The sequence below is a fragment of the Callithrix jacchus genome, chromosome 3 (assembly GCF_049354715.1).
Source record: "Callithrix jacchus isolate 240 chromosome 3, calJac240_pri, whole genome shotgun sequence".
NCBI classification, from domain to species: domain Eukaryota; kingdom Metazoa; phylum Chordata; class Mammalia; order Primates; family Cebidae; genus Callithrix; species Callithrix jacchus.
Window position 1 is genome coordinate 45,877,051 of NC_133504.1, and position 17,417 is coordinate 45,894,467.

A 17,417-nucleotide genomic window follows, 5' to 3' on the forward strand; every position below is an offset into this window, starting at 1 on the left:
CCAAGTTCACGGTGCCAGTGGGGTTGGTATTTGGTGAAGACTCTCCTCTTGAGTTGCCTACATCTTCTTCTTTGCTGAGTTCTCATAGCAGAGAGAGAAAGAGTGCATGAGTGAGCTTTCTGGTGTCTCTTCATACAACGACATGATTCCTATTGGATTAGGGACCCTCTCTTATGATCGCATTTAACCTTAATTACTTCCTTAGAGGCTCCATCTCCAAATACTAATGATAGGGCTTTAACATATGAACTTTGGGTGTATGCAAACATTTGGTCCATAACAATCATCAACAACAAAAGTAGAATACCTTTATTTTACATATAAAAAAGTTTAAAATCTTTTATTTAATCAAAAATTGGCAACAAAAGTTTAGCGACTAGTTTGCTGAATGATGAGCTTCAGAAACTAATTTAATTATCGAGTTACAATAAATTCACACAGAGATTTTTGTTTGTCTGTTTTTGAGACAGGTCTCACTTTGTCACCCAGACTGGAGTGAAGTGGTAAAATCGTGGATCACTGCAGCCTTGACCTCCTGGGGCTCAAGGGATCCGCTTTCCTCAGTCTCCTGAGTAGCTGGGAATATAGGCATGTGCCACCATGCCCAGCTTATTTTTAAAATTTTTTTGTAGAGATGAGATTGTAGTATGTTGCCCATGGTCTCGAACTCCTAGGCTCAAATGCACATTAATCTTCTATTACAGATCCATTATTTGATATCTTTTTAAATTTTTTTCTATTGCATTTTAGGTTTGGGGGTACATGTGGAGAACATGCAAGATTGTTGCATAGCTACACACATGGCAGTGTGATTTGCTGCCGTCCTCTCCTTCAACTATATCTGGCATTTCTCCCCAGGCTATCTCTCCCCAGCTGCCCACCTCCTGCTGTCCCTCCCCTATTTGCCCCCAACAGACCCCAGTGTGTGATGCTACCCTCCCTGTGTCCATGTGTTCTCATTGTTCAACACCCGCCTATGAGTGAGAACAGGCAGTGTTTGATTTTCTGTTCTTGTGTCAGTTTGCTGAGAATGATGGTTTCCAGGTTCATCCATGTCCTTACAAAGGACACGAACTCATTGTTTTTGATGGCCGCATACTATTCCATGGTGTATATGTGCCACATTTTCCCTGTGCAGTCTATCATCGATGGGCATTTGGGTTGGTTCCAGGTCTTTGCTATTGTAAACAGTGCTGCAGTGAACATTCGTGTGCATGTATCCTTATAGTGTAACTGTTATAATCCTTTGGATATATACTCAGTAATAGGATTGCTGGGTCAAATGGGATTTCTATTTCTAGGTCCTTGAGGAATCAGAATCGTCACACAGTCTTCCACAATGGTTGAACTAATTTACACTCTCGCCAACAGTGTAAAAGTGTTCCTCTTTCTCCACATCCTCTCCAGCATCTGTTGTCTCCAGATTTTTTAATGATCACCATTCTAACTGGTGTGAGATGGTATCTCAATGTAGTTTTGATTTGCATTTCTCTAATGACCAGTGATGATGAGGATTTTTTCATATGTTTGTGGGCCTCATGTATGTCTTCTTTTATAAAGTGTCTGTTCATATCCTTTGCCCACTTTTGAATGGGCTTGTTTGTTTTTTTCCTGTAAATCTGTTTGAGTTCTTTGTAAATTCTGGATATCAGCCCTTTGTCAGATGGGTAGACTGCAAAAATTTTTTCCCATTCTGTTGGTTGCCAATCTACTCTAATGACTGTTTCTTTTGCCATGCAGAAGCTGTGGAGTTTGATTTGGTCCCATTTGTCTATTTTGGCTTTTGTTGCCAATGCTTTTGGTTTTCTGGTCATGAAGTCCTTACCTACTCCTATGTCCTGAATGGTTTTGCCTAGATTTTCTTCTAGGGTTTTTATGGTGCCAGGTCTTATGTTTAAGTCTTTAATCCATCTGGAGTTAATTTTAGTGTAAGGTGTCAGGAAGGGGTCCAGTTTCTGCTTTCTGCACATGGCTAACCAGTTTTCCCAGCACCATTTGTTAAACAGAAATCCTTTCCCCGTTGCTTGTTTTTGTCAGGTTTATCAAAGATTGTATGGTTGTAGATATGTTGTGTTGCCTCCAATGCGTCTATTCTGTTCCATTGGTCTATATCTCTGTTTTGGTACCAGTACCACGCTGTTTTGATTACTGTAGCCTTGTAGTATAGTTTGAAGTCCGGTAGTGTGATGCCCCCTGCTGTGTTCTTTTTGCTTAGAATTGACTTGGCTATGCGGGCTCTCTTTTGGTTCCATATGAAGTTTAAGGTAGTTTTTTCTAGTTCTGCAAAGAAGGTCATTGGTAGCTTGATGGGGATAGCGTTGAGTCTGTAAATTACTTTGGGCAGTATGGTTATTTTCACGATATTGATTCTTCCTAAGCATGAACATGGAATGTTTCTCCATCTGTTTGTGTCCTCTCTTATATCGTTGAGCAGTGGTTTGTAGTTCTCCTTGAAGAGGTCCTTTACGTTCCTTGTTAATTGTATTTAGGTATTTTATTCTCTTTGTAGCAATTGTGAATGACAGTTCGTTCTTGATTTTGCTCTCTTTAAGTCTGTTATTGGTGTATAGGAATGCTTGTGATTTTTGCACATTGATTTTGTATCCTGAGCCTTTGCTGAAGTTGCTTATCAGTTTCAGGAGTTTTTGGGCTGAGACGACGGGGTCTTCTAGATATACTATCATGTCATCTGCAAATAGAGACAGTTTTGGCTTCCTTCTTTCCTGTTTGAATACCCTTTATTTCTTTTTCTTGCCTGATTGCTCTGACAAGATCAGAAATTCCAGTACTATATTGAATAGGAGTGATGAGAGAGGGCATCCTTGTCTAGTGCCGGATTTCAAAGGGAATGCTTCCAGTTTTTGCCCATTCAGTATGATATTGGCTGTTGATTTGTCATAAATAGCTTTTATTATTTTGAGATATGTTCCATCAATACCGAGTTTATTGAGGGTTTTTTAGCATAAAGCGCTGTTGAATTTTGTCAAAGGCCTTCTCTGCATCAACTGAGATAATCATGTGGTTTTTGTTTTTGGTTCTGGTTATGTGGTAAATTACGTTTATAGACTTGCGTATGTTGAACCAGCCTTGCGTCACCAGGATGAATCCTACTTGATCGTGGTGGATAAGCTTTTTGATGTGCTGTTGCAATCGGCTTGCCAGTATTTTATTGAAGATTTTTGCATCTATGTTCATCATGGATATTGGCCTGAAGTTTTCTTTTCTTGTTGGGTCTCTGCCGGGTTTTGGTATCAGGATGATGTTTGTCACATAAAATGATTTGGGAAGGATTCCCTCTTTTTGGATTATTTGCAATAGTTTCAGAAGGAATGGTAACAGTTCCTCTTTGTGTGCCTGGTAGAATTCGGCTGTGAACCCATCTGGACCCGGGCTTTTTTTTGTGTGGCAGGCTCTTCATTGCTGCCTCAACTTCAGACCTTGTTATTGGTCTATTCATAGTTTCAGCTTCCTCCTTGTTTAGGCCTGGGAGGACACAAGTGTCTAGGAATTTATCCATTTCTTCCAGGTTTACTAGTTTATGTGCATAGAGTTGTTTGTAATATTCTCTGATGATGGTTTGAATTTCTGTGGAATCTGTGGTGATTTCCCGTTTATTGTTTTTCATTGCATCTATTTGGTTATTCTATCTTTTCTTTTTTATCAATCTGGCCAGAGGTTTGTCTGTTTTTGAAAAAACCCACTCTTGGATTTATTGATTTTTTGAAGGGTCTTTCGTGTCTCTATCACCTTCAGTTCTGCTCTGATGTCACTTATTTCTTGTCTTCTGCTAGGTTTTGGGTTTTTTTGATCTTGCTCCTCTAGCTCTTTCAATTTTGATGATAGGGTGTCAATTTTTGATCTCTCCACTCTTGTCATATGGCCACTTATTGCTATCTATTTTCCTGTAGAGACTGCTTTAAATGTGTCCCTGAGATTCTGGCATTTCATGTCTTCGTTCTCGTTGGTTTTGAAGAACTTCTTTATTTCTGCCTTCATTTCATTGTTTATCCAGTCAACATTCAAGAGCCAGTTGTTCAGTTTCCATGAAGCTGTGCGATTCTGGGTTAGTTTCTGAATTGTGAGTTCTAACTTGATTGCACTATGGTCTGAGAGGCTGTTTGTTATGATTTCAGTTGTTTTGCATTTGCTGAGGAGTGCTTTACTTCCAATTATGTGGTCAGTTTTAGAGCAGGTGTGATTTGGAGGTGAGAAGAATGTATATTCTGTGGATTTGTGGTGGAGAGTTCTGTAAATGTCTATCAGGTTTTCTTGTTCCAGGTCTGAGTTCAAGCCCTGGATATCCTTGTTAATTTTCTGTCTGGTTGATCTGTCTAATATTGACAGTGGTGTGTTAAAGTCTCCCACTATTATTGTATCGGAGTCTAAGTCTCTTTGTAAGTCATTAAGAACTTGCCTTATATATCTGGGTGCTCCTGTATTGGGTCCATTATATATTTAGGATTATTAGCTCTTCTTGTTGTATCGATCCTTTTACCATTATGTAATGTCCTTTTTTGTCTCTTTTGATCTTTGTTGCTTTAAAGTCAATTTATGAGAGACTAGAATTGCAACTCCTGCTTTTCTTTTGCTTTCCATTTGCTTGGTAAATCTTCCTCCATTCCTTCATTTTGAGCCTTTGTGTATCCTTGCATGTGAGAAGGGTTTCCTTGATATAGCAAACTGATGGGTTTTGGCTTTTTATTTAATTTGCCAGTCTGTGTCTTTTGATTGGTGAATATAGCCCATTTACATTTAGGGTTAATATTTTTATGTGTGAATTTGATCCTGTCATTTTGGTGCTAGCTGGCTGTTTTGCCCATTAGTTGATGTAGATTCTTCATTTTGTTGATGTTCTTTAGCATTTAGTGTGTTTCTGGAATGGCTGGTACTGGTTGTTCCTTTCTACGTTTAGTGCCTCTTTCAGGAGCTCTTGTAAAGCAGGCCTGGTGGTGACAAAATCTCTGAGTACTTGCTTGTTCGCAAAGGATTTTATTTTTCCTTCACTTATGAAGCTCAGTTTGGCTGGATGTGAAATTCTGGGTTGAAAGTTCTTTTCCTTAAGGATGTTGAATATTGGCCCGCACTCTCTTCTGGCTTGTAGAGTTTCTGCTGAGAGATCTGCTGTGAGTCTGATGGGCTTCCCTTTGTGGGTGACCCGACCTTTCTCTCTGGCTGCCCTTAGTATTTTCTCCTTCATTTCAACCCTGTTGAATCTGACGATTATGTGCCTTGGGGTTGCTCTTCTTGCGGAATATCTTTGTGGTGTTCTCTGTATTTCCTGCATTTGAGTGTTGGCCTGTCTTGCTACGTGGGGGAAATTTTCCTGCATAATATCCTGAAGAGTATTTTCCAGCTTGGATTCATTCTCTTCTTCCCCTTCTCGTACACCTATCAAACGTAGGTTCGGTCTCTTCACATATTCCCACATTTCTTGGAGCCTTTGTTCATTCCTTTTTGCGTTTTTTTCTCTAATCTTGGTTTCTCATTTTATTTCATTGAGTTGATTTTCGATTTCTGATATTCTTTCTTCTGCTTGGTCCATTTGGCTGTTGAAACTTGTGCATGCTTCGTGAAGTTCTCGTGTTGTGTTTTTCAGCTTCTTCAATTCATTCATATTCCTCTCTAAGTTATCCATTCTTGTTATCATTTCCTCGAATCTTTTTTCAAATCTTTTTTCAAGGTTCTTAGTTTTTTTGCATTGATTTGAAACATGTTCTTTTAGCTCACAGAAGTTTCTCATTACCCACCTTATGAAGTCTAATTCCGTCATTTCGTCACAGGCATTCTCTGTCCAGCTTTGTTCCCTTGCTGTGAGGAGTTTTGGTCCTTTGTAGGAGGCAAGGTGTTCTGGTTTCGGGTGTTTTCCTCCTTGTTGCGCTGGTTTCTTTCCATCTTTGCAGATTTATCCACCTGTCATCTCAGTAGTTGCTGACTTTTTGATTGGGTCTCTGAGTGGATGCTCAGATTGTTGATAATGAAGTATTTCTGTTACTTGGTTTTCCTTCTACCAGTCTATCCCCTCTGCTGTAGGACTGCTGAGGTCCACTTCAGGCCCTGCTTGTCTGGGGTACAGCTGTAGCAGCTGTGGAACAGTGAGGGATGCTACCAGTTTCTTCTTCTGCTATCTTTGTTCCAGAATGATGCCTGCCAAATGTCAGTCTGATCAGTCCTTTTTGTGGTAACCTTTTGGATATACAGGGGTCAGGGAGCTGCTTGAGGAGACAGTCTGTACTTTATAGGAGCTCAAGTGCTGAGCTATGAGCTCCGTTGTTCATTCAGGGCTTCTAGGCAGGTACGTTTAAGTCTGCTGCAGCAGAACTCATAAAACCCCTTTTTTTCTCATATGCTCTGTCTCAAGGAGTTGGAGCTTTCTTTATGAGTGTCCGTTGCCCTGTCCTGCCCAGCTAGGAGGCAGTCTAGTCAGTATTTGCCTGCTGAGGCTTTGCCCTGCTGGTGTGGGGTCTGCCCTGTTGCTGCGGGCTCTGCCCTGCTGTGGTGGTCTCCGCCCTGCTTCCACAGGCTTCGCCCTGCGACAGAGTCTCTCTGTTATGGCGGGTTGCCTCAGAAATAGCAGGCTTCGTCAGCAATGGGAGTGTACCTCAGTAGGGGCGGATGGCCTCGGTAATGGTGGACACCCCTCCCCCACCGAGCTGCACTGTCCTGGGTTCAGCTGTGCCCGCAGTGAAACTCTCCACCCGGAGTGTTTTGAATCGCTGTTTTGTTTGTCCCTGTGGGGGTGAAACCCACCGAGCCTGCTCATCCGGCTCCCTGCCTCAGAGCACCTTTTTTTTTTTTTTCTTTTAAGTTGAATGGTTGACTCTCTCCTAGGCGTTTCTGTCGCTTGCTGTTAGGGCACCGGGATCTGTGTCGTTTCCCGTGCAGCAACCCACTGTGCTGGCTCAAACGCCGCTTCCCAGGGCTCTGTTGGTCTGGCTCACTGTCCAAGTGTCGTTTAATCAGATGGATACGCTAATCTGCTCTCCCAAGACTCAGATTGCTGGTTTAACAGGGCACCCAGACCAGTGCGTTTCGTGCAGAGTGTTGCGGAGTGCTGCTGCGCTGTGGTGCTGGCCGAAGCGGCCGCACCAGCCAAAAGAGCTGCACTGGCATCCCGTGTCTCTCCTACACCTGGGAATTTCCCCGTTCTGTGGGCAACAAAGATCTGTCTGGGAATGTGGCTTTGACTCACCCTCTGCGCGTTCATTGAGAGCTGCAATCCTGGGTTCTTCTTACTGCGCCATCTTGAATCAAGAATGCGAATATAATTTTTTAGTAGCTTTGTTGTGGCATAATTGACATACCATAAACTGCACATTTAAATTTTTGACATATATCTCAGTCTCTGAAACCATCATAGCAAACAAGATAATGACAAATTTGTCATTACAAAAATTTCTTATGCCCCTTTGTAATTCCTTTCTTTTTTTTTTTGAGATGGAGTTTCGCTCTTGTTACCCAGGTTAGAGTGCAATTGCGTGATCTCGGCTCACCGCAACCTCTGCCTCCTGGGTTCAGGCAATTCTCCTGCCTCAGCCTCCCGAGTAGCTGGGATTACAGGCACGCGCCACCATGCCCAGCTAATTTTTTTTGTATTTGTAGTAGAGACAGGGTTTCACCATGTTGACCAGGATAGTCTCGATCTCTTAACCTCATGATCCACCTGCCTCGGCCTCCCAAAGTGCTGGGATTACAGGCTTGAGCCACCGTGCCCGGCCCTGTAATTCCTTTCTTCTACTGATCCCTAGGCCGACACTGATCTGTTTGTTGTCAGTATAGATTAACATGGATATGGATGTTCTAGAGTTTTGTATACGTGGAATTATACAGTACACATTCTTTGTCTGACTTCTTTCACTCAGGATAAATTATTTTTAGATTCACCCATATTGTTTTATTCCCTTGTATTATTGGACATTATTTCATCATATTGATATATCACATATTGTTTAGCCATTCACTACTGACGGACATTTGTTTCCCGTTTTTGGCACTTGGGAACAAGCTTGCTGTGAATATTCATGTACAGATATTTGTATGCACATGTGCTTTTATTTTATCTATATATACCTAGGAATGTAGTGGCTGGGTCATATTACAAGTATTTATTTTATTTTTTAAGTAACAGTCAAACTGTTTTTCAAAGTGATTGTACTATTATATAGTCCCACCAGCAGGGTATAAAAATTTTGCTTACTCCATATTCTCACCAACTTTTGGTTTGGTTGGTCTTCAACCATTCTAATAGATATGTGGTAGTATCCTATTCTGGTTTTAACTTGCATTTCCCTCATGCTAACTTGTGTCCAAGTCATCATCACATGTGCTTATTTGCCATCTGTTTATGTTTCTTTGATGAAAAATTCAAGACTTTTACTTATTGTTTAAATTGCTTTTTGTGTTTTAATATTAAGAGTTCTTTATATATTCTGGCTACAAGTACTTTATCTGGTATGTGCATTAGAAAGATTTTCTTTCAGCCTGCAGCTTGCCTTTTAGTGCTAATGTAGGGTCTTTCAAAAGTAGTTATTCTCAATTTTAGTTAAGCCCAATTTTCTCTTATGGATGATCATATTGGTGTCATATCTAAGAAGTTTTCATATAACCCTAGTTTCAGATATTTTCTCCTAGAAGTTTTATAGTTTTATGTTTCATTCATATATATATTAATTATTATTATTATTATTATTAGAAATGGAGTCTTACTCTGTTGCCCAGGCTTGAGTGCAGTGTGGCAATCTTGGCTCACTGCAACCTCCGCCTTCTGTGTTCAAGCAATTCTCATGCCTCAGCCTCCCTAGTAGCTAGGATTACAGGTGCATGCCACCACGCCTGGCTAATTTTTGTAGTTTTAGTAGAGACAGTGTTTCACCATGTTGGCCAGGCTGGTCTTGAACTGCTGACCTAAACTGATCTGCCACCTTGGTTTCTCAAAGTGCTTCGATTACAGGTGTGAGCCATCACACCCAGCCAGGTTTCACGTTTTAATGCATAAACCATTTTGAGTTAATTTTTGTATATGATGTTGTGAGGCATGGATTAGGGTTCTTTCTTTTCTTAAAACATGTGAATATCCAGTTCTTTCAGCACCATTTGTTGAAAAGATTATCTTTTCTGTATCAAATTACCTTTGTTCCTTAGTTAAAGATTAATCAGCCATATATGTGGGTCTACTTTCTGTTCACTTTATTTTTCCATTGACTTATTTGTTTGTCTTTATGCCAAACCTATACTATCTTGATTACTGTCGTTTTAAGGTGAGATAATATGAGTTCTCGAACTTTCTTTTCCGCAGTTGTTTTTGTTATTTGTATTATCATATGAATTTTAGAATTGGCTTTTCAATTTCTACCAGAAATGTTGCTGGGATTTTCATTGAGATTATTTTGAATCTGTAGTTTACTTGCGGGAGAAATAACATCTTAGTAATGTTGATTTTGAAGGATGAATATGGCATCTCTCTATTTAAGTTATTTTTGAGTTTTTTGAGTAGTGTTTAGTAGTTTTCAGTGTACTTGTTTTACATGTCTTTCGACAGATTTATCCTTGAGTATTTAATATTTTCTTATGATATTATAAATGATATTCTTTAATACAAAATTTTTCATTCATTGCTACCATCTGTAAATTGATTTTATATTTGATCTAGTTTAGTTCACTTTTGCTAAAATTCAGTAGCTTTTTTTGCAAATTCATTCATTATGATTTCCTTTCTTTCTTGAGATGGATTCTTGCTCTGTTGCCCTATCTGGAGTGTAGTGGCTCAATTTGGGCTCATTGTAATAACCTTTACCTCCTGGGTTCAAGTGATTTTTCTACTTCAGCCTCCCCAGGAGCTGGGATTACAGGTGCCCACAGTATGCCTGGCTAAATTTTATATTTGTAGTAGAGACAGGGTTTCACCATATTGGCCAGGCTGCTTTCGGACTCTTGACCTCAGGTGATACATTATGATTTTCTGTGTAGACATTTTGTCTGCAAATCAGTTTTATTTTGTTTCTTCTCACCTGCTTGTTTTAAATTTCTTTCTCAGGCCTGATTGCAATGGCTAGAAACCCCAGTACAATATTGAATAGATAAGTAGTAAAATGGGCAACATTACCTTTTTTCTGACTATGGGGGAACAGTGGTCAGCCTCTTATTATTTACGATATTACTTGTAGGTTTAATTTTTTTTTTCTTCTCCAGTACCTAGACTGAACTTGTAGGTTTTTTTGCAGATGTCCTTTGTAAGATTGAGGAAATTTCCTTCTTTTAGGATATTGGAGTTTTTTTCCCCCTTAAATCAGGAGCGAATGTTGGATTTTTGTTAAGTGCTTTGTTTGCATCTAGTGAGATATCATACTGTTTTGTTTTTAGTTGTTAAGATGGTATATTTCATTGACTGGCTTTTAAATATTAAACCACTTCCTGGAATAAAATTATTTGGTAATTATATATTGTTGTTTTATGTATTGTTGGATTCAGTTTGCTAACAAATTTAAAAGAATTAATTGTCTTTATCTGGTTTTCATGTCAGAGAAAATGATGGCCTTACAGAAAAATCTCTACTCTTCAGTTTTCTAGAAAAGTTTTTGTAGAATTATTATTTATTTTTTTAATGTTTTCTAAAATTTACCAGTGAAATTACTTAGTATGAATTTTTGTGTGTGTTTGTGATGTTATTAAATAAAAATTCAATTTCTTTAACAGATATTGGGTTATTTAGGTGATCCATTTTTTCTTCAGCAAACTTTAATAGTATGTACCTTGCAAGGAATTTTCTGTTTCATCTAAGTTAAATGTCTGTTGTTTCCTTATTTAAATATCTGTAGAACCTGTAGTGATGTTCCCTCTTTTATTTCTCATATTGAAAATTTGTTTCTTTTTATCCTAGTTGTTAGTGTGGCTATAGGTTGATAAAAGTATTGATTGTTGCTGTTTTGAAATCTTTCTTCTTTTTGGATATAGAGATTTAGTGATATAACTTTCTTTTCTGCATACTTTTTTTCTCATCTCGTTTTTATTCTGCTCAGAATACTTTTTATTTTCCTTTCTGATTTTTTGTTTGCATGTGTTATTTAGAAGTATGTTCCAGAGATCTTTTTGTTTTGATTTTTAGTTTAATTCTGTTGTGGCCAGAAAGCATTCTTTGTATAACATGAATCCTTCTACATTTATTAAGCCTTGCTTCATGGTTCAGAATGTATGTATCTGGTTTCATGTGTACTGGAAAAGTATGTGTTTTCTGACTTTGTTGGATGGAGTGTTCTATAAATGTCAGTTACGTTAGGTTGGTTGATAATGCTCTTTAGATCTTCTGTACCATTACTAATGTATTGTCTACTTGTTCTACCACCTACTGAAATACAGTCATTGAAATCTCTGAGTATTATGGCTTTTTCTGTTTTTATTTCTTTGTAGTTCTGTCATGTTTTGCTTCATGATTTTTAAAACTATTATTACATATATTCATATTTATGGTTATTTTGTCTTCTTGGTGAATCAATGCTTTCATAATTATGTAATTTTCTTCTTTATCCCTGGAAATATTTCTTGATCTGCAGTCTACTTGATTGATATTTAATTCAGCTTTCTTGTGCTTTGTGTTTGTATGGTATATCTTTTTTTCATCTTTTTACTTGTGATATATATATGTTTTTATATTTAATTGAATTTCTTACTGATACAGTGTGGTAGGTAGTTTTATGTGTCAACTGGACTATGATCTGACCATGATGCTCAGATATATGGTCAAACATTATTTTTGATGTTTCTGTTAAAGTGTTTTTTGATGAGATTAACATTTAACCCATTTATGCCAGAGGTTGCAATATTTTTGTGTGTGAAAAATCAGACTTTGGTGATGACCTTGAGCAGTAGGATGTAAATAACTCTCACAAGCTTAGTGTTCCATTATTGGAGTACTACATATAAATGGGTTAAATTGGTAGGCTTTGAGTAGAACAGATTACTCAACGTAATATGTCTGGATCTCATCTAATCAATTTGAATGTCTTAATAAAACAAAGTCTGACCTGCCACAGGGATGAAGGAAGTTAGGCTGGCTAATTGCCTTTGTACTGAGACTGCAGTTCTTTCCTACATCTTCATCTTGTTGGTCTACTCTTCAGAGTTGAGACATACCAAAGACCTCCACAACTGCTTGAATAAACTTCTTGAAGTCCATCTCAGTCTCTGCCTCTATCTACATATCCTGTTTGTTCTGTTTCTCTGGAAAAACATGGTTAATACACATAGAATAGTTTTAGGTTTTATTTAATCTAGTCTGACAAAATCAGTTTTTTTTCCAGTGTGTTTAGACCATTTATGTTTAATGTAATTATTGATAATCTATCATTTGATTTGTTTTCTGTTTATCCCAGTATAATATATTCCTTGTTTCTCTTTTTCTATGTTGTTTGTATTTGAATTTTTTAAATGTTGGTAGGAGTGTAAACTAGTTCAGCCATTGTGGAAGACAGTGTGGCGATTCCTCAAGGCCTTAGAAAGAGAAATTCCATTTGACCCAGCAATCCCATTACTGGGTATATATTCAAAGCACTATAAATCGTTCTACTATAAGGACACATGCACATGAATGTTCATTGCAGCACTGTTTACAATAGCAAAGACCTGGAATCAACCCAAATGCCCATCAATGATAGACTGGATTGGGAAAATGTGGCACATATACACCATGGAATATTATGCAGCAATCAAAAATGATGAGTTCGTGTCATTTGTAGGGACATGGATGAATCTGGAGAACATCATTCTCAGCAAACTGACACAGGAACAGAAAATGAAATACCACATATTCTCACTCATAGGGGGGTGATGAAAAAGGAGAACACATGGAAACAGGGAAGGGAGTACCAAACACTGGGGTCTATTGGGGGGAAGAGGGGAGGGACAGCGGAGCGGGGGGGGGGGCTGGGGATGGATAGCCTGGGGAGAAATGCCAAATGTGGGTGAAGAGGAGGAAGGCAGCAAAACACACTGCCATGTGTGTACCTATACAAATGTCTTCCATGTTCTGCACATGTACCCCAAAACCTAAAATGCAATTAAAAAAAAAAAGTTCTTTGAAAATTTATCTCTTGAGTTTTGAGTTTACCTATTTTTGTAACTTTTTGGTGGTTGCTCTAGAGATGCCAGTGTATAATATACTTTCACAGTCTACTTAGAGTTAATATTTTACTCTTTAAATAAAGTATACAATGCTTGTAAGTGTTCAGATGCCTTTAACCATCACGATTCTCCTTTATTATGTCTGCATATACCTAAGCACCTCCAGAGAGTTGTAAGTTTTACTTTCACTGGTTATATATAGCATGAAGAATTTAAGAAAGAGGCTTTTACTTTTATCCAGGTTATTTACAGTATTTCTTCTGAAAATATATTTATTTGGCCTTCACTCTCCAAGGATATTTTCCTTGTATGTAGAATTCTGTGTTTGTAATTTCTTTTCTTTCCCATCCCCTTCCCCTTCCCCTTCTTTCCCTTTCCCTACTTCCCCTACTTCCCCTTCTCCTACTTTTCCTTCCCCTTCTCCTCGTTCTGCTGTAATTTGGCAGTGAATTTTTCTGGTCCAGGATTTAACCAAAAAAAAATTTGGACCAGAAAAATTCACTGCCAAATTCTAGCTGATAGACAGTTTCAGAGCTCAGTCCTGGTTTGTTCAAGGTTTTAATTTCTTTCTGATTTTGTGTTTCTAGCAATAGATTCTCTAGTTTGTGTGCATAGAGGTGTTCATAATTGTCTCTGAGGATCTTTTGTTTTTCTATGGGATTGGTTGTATCATCAACTTTGTCATTTCTGATTGTGCTTATTTCGATTTTTTTTTTTTGTAATCTAGCTAGTAGTCTATTAGTTTCTTTATCCGTTCAAATAACCAACTTTTGGTTTTGTTGGTTCTTTGTATGGACTTTTTTTGTTTTTGTTTTTTTTGGCTCAGTTTTGTTTAGTTCTGCTCTGATTTTCATTATTTTGTTTCCTCTGCTAGCTTTGGGGTTAGTTGTTTGTGTTTTGCTAGTTACTCTAGGTGTGACGTTAGATTGTTAATATTAGATCTTTGTAGCTTTTTGAGTTAGGCCAATAGTGCTGTTTTTTTTTTTTTTTTTTTTTTTTTGGAGACAGAATCTTGCTCTGTCGCCCAGGCTGGAGTACAGTGGCTCAATCTTAGCTCACTACAACCTCTACCTCCTGGGTTCAGGTGACTTTCCTGCCTCAGCCTCCCAAGATTACAGGTGCCTACCACTAGGCCTGGCTAATTTTTTTTATACTTTTGGTAGAGAGAGAGTTTCACCATGTTGGCCAGGCTGGTCTGGAACTCAAGTGATCTGCCCTCCTTCACTTCCCAAAGTGTTGGGATTGCAGGCATGAACCACTGCGTCTGGACTAAAGTTTTCTCTTAACACTGCTTTGGCTGTATCCCAGAGGTTTTTTTACATTATGTCTTTGTTTTCATTTATTTCAAATAATTTTTAAATTTCTGGCTTAATTTCATTGTTTAACCGAAAGTCATTTAGGAACAAGTTGTTTAATTTCCATATAATTCTATGGTTTTGAGAGATCATCTTGGTATTGATTTCTCTTTTTATTCTACTGTGGTCTGAGAATATGGTTGGCATGATTTCAGTTTTTTTGAATTTATTGAGACTTTATAGCTGAGCATGTGGTTGATCTTGGAGTATGTTTTATGTGCCGATGAGAAGAATGTATATGGGTGGAAAAGAATGTTGATGGGTGGAGTAGTATCCTGTAGATGTCTATTTGGTCCAATTAGACAAGTGTTGAATTTAAGGACAGAATTTGTTAGTTTTCTGCCTTCATGACATGTCTAATGCTGTCAGTGGGGTATTGAATTCCCCTGCTATTACTGTGTGACCGTCTAAGTCTGTTTCTAGGTCTAGTAGTGGTTGTTTTATGTATTTGATTGCTCTACTGTTGGGTGCATGTATATTTAAAATAGTTTTCTTCTTGAGTGGAACTATTTATCATTATGTAATGCCATTTTTTGTCCTTTTTAACTGTTGATAATTTATCATTTGTTTTATGTAAAAAATAGTGACTCCTGTTCTTTTTCTGTGTTCTCTTTGTGTGATAGGTCTTTCCCCAACCCTGTACTTGGAGCCTATGAGTGGTGTTATATGTAAAATGGGTCTCTTAGACAGTAGATGGATACGTTCTGTTTTTTTATCCAATATGCCATTCTGTGCCTTTTGAGTGGGGCATTTAGAACATTTAAACTCATAATTAATATTGATATGTGAGGTTTTGATCCTTTCATGAAGTTCTTAGCTGGTTGCTTTGTAGTTTCTTTTCTGTGGTTGCTTTGTAGTTTCTTTTGTGTGGTTGCTTTATAATGTTTGCAAGCTATGTACATGTATTTTTGTGGTAGTAGGTGTTGTAATGCCAGTAATGCCAGTAACTCTCAGCAATGCCAGGAACTTGTAGGTTTGGCTACTTTACGTGGTCTTATATTTCTTGAAGCCTTTTATCATTTTTTAACCTTTTTTTTTTTTGGTCTGACTGATTTAAAGATCAGTTTTCAGGCTTTGAAGTTCTTTCTTTTGGTTGGTCCAGTTTGCTGATAAAACTTTCAATTTCTTAAGTGAGTTTTTAAATTCCAGGATCTCCGACTGATTTCTTTTTAAGATGTTTAGTCCCATTCATTTCCTGGATTGCTTCAGAAGTTTCTTTGTTTTAATTTTGAACATTGTCTGGGATATCATTGAGCTTAGTTGCAGGCCATGCTTTGAATTCTTTATCTGTCATTTCTCAGTTTCCATTTTGGTTATGGACCATGGTTGGAAAGCCAGTGTGATCCTTTGATGGTGTCACCACACTCAGATTTTTCATGGTGTCTGACGTTTTGTGCTGGTTCCTTCTCCTGTGGCGATGCTGACACTTCTAACTTTTGTAATAGTTTTCATCTTGTTAAGATTTTTTTTTTCTTTCTCTATAATTTTTTTTTTGTCTTCTTTCCCTTTCCCTCCTTCCATAGGGGGTGTGGCTACAGAGAGTGCTGGGTAGGGTCCTTTGGCTTTGCTTCTATAGCTTTATGCACTTTCATCAGCAGGTTTTTATATTGGGCTGTGCATTTAAATCTACAAGCCATTAGATGGCAGTTATGAGTAAGAGTGGTCTTTGGCCATTTTGTTTAGTGGGAGAAGCTCTCTGTGGCCTCAGTCAATAGGCTGATGTGTGGAGTGCATGGTGGTCTGAGCCTCATCCTCTGCTCTGGAGTTTCGGGGCATAAAATGGGCATGTCCAGACTGGGCAGGTCCTACTAGAGGTTTCCTTATGGCTGGCATCAGTGCTGAGGGAGAATTCAGTGGGCAGTCCCTAAGTGCCCAGAAGACTGTGTAGGCATAGTGATAGGAAACCTTAGTCCCAAGTTCTCTGCATGGGAATGTGGGGTGGCCTAAACTCCTAATCCAGGAAAGTGGGTTTTCCAGATTCCTGGAGATCTTATTGGTTTGAAATGGAGAGGGTCCATTTCAAATCCAGTGCACCATGATTTCTGCACTGGAATGGTGGGACACCTCAGGGTACTGAACCAGGCAAGCAGATACTATGAATGCCTGGAGATAGGCCTGGATATGGAACAGAGAGGACTCCTGTACCAGGATCTCTGCATAGGAATGGTGCAGAAGGGGCTGTTCCAGGTGAGGGAGTAGTCTGAATGCCTGGAAATCTGCTTGGGCATGGAGCAGAGAGAGCTCCCCTTGTACCAAGATCTTTGCACAGAGGAAGGAGGTAACTCAGGCTGCTGGACTAACAAAGCAGCTGCTCTGAATGCCTAGAGATCTCCCCAGGTGTGAAGCATAGGGGACCCCTCTGAACCTGGATCTCTGCAAAGGAAGAGTGGGATGGCTCAGGCTTCCAGTCTGGGCAGGCAAGTGCATTGAATGCCTGGAAATCTGCCTGTGCATCCTGCTGCGTCATGTGGAATAGGGTTGAGGTTGATAGTCCATGGTAGTGGGTGCTTCACATGCCTGGAGATCTGCCTGGGCATGGAGGAAAGAGGGTCCAGTGCCATGGTCTGTGTTTACGAAGGGTGGGAGGCTTGAATGCCTGGGTTTCTGCCTGAGAGTGGAGCAGAGAGGCCCCTGCTGTACCCCAATGTCAGGGTTGCTGCCTGGGGGACCTAGCAATGGCACATGCAGACTGGTTCCAGGTCACCAAACTGCCTCTGGCTGGCAATCTCGTTGTCCAGGAGATATTGCAGCTCTAGCAGCTTTCCTCCCACCCCAGGCCTGTGACAGGGCATGCCTGTGTGGCCACCTGTCAGATTTCCAGGTTGAATTGTATGTGCTCGAATTCAAAATGGCATCCTGCCCTTTGTCCCTGCAACTTTTCCTGATGTCTTTCCCTCACAGTATCTCCACACCTCTTTCTCAGCTCCAGGTCTTGGGAGAAACAAAGTGCTC

The 17,417-nt window shown here is 39.1% G+C and overlaps 1 protein-coding gene across 5 annotated transcripts in view; it reads left to right on the forward strand.

The window, feature by feature from the left end:
* Positions 1-17,417, forward strand: part of LRBA (LPS responsive beige-like anchor protein) — a 772,728-nt gene that overhangs the window by 122,695 nt on the left and 632,616 nt on the right. The gene's annotated exons all lie outside the window — the stretch shown is intronic.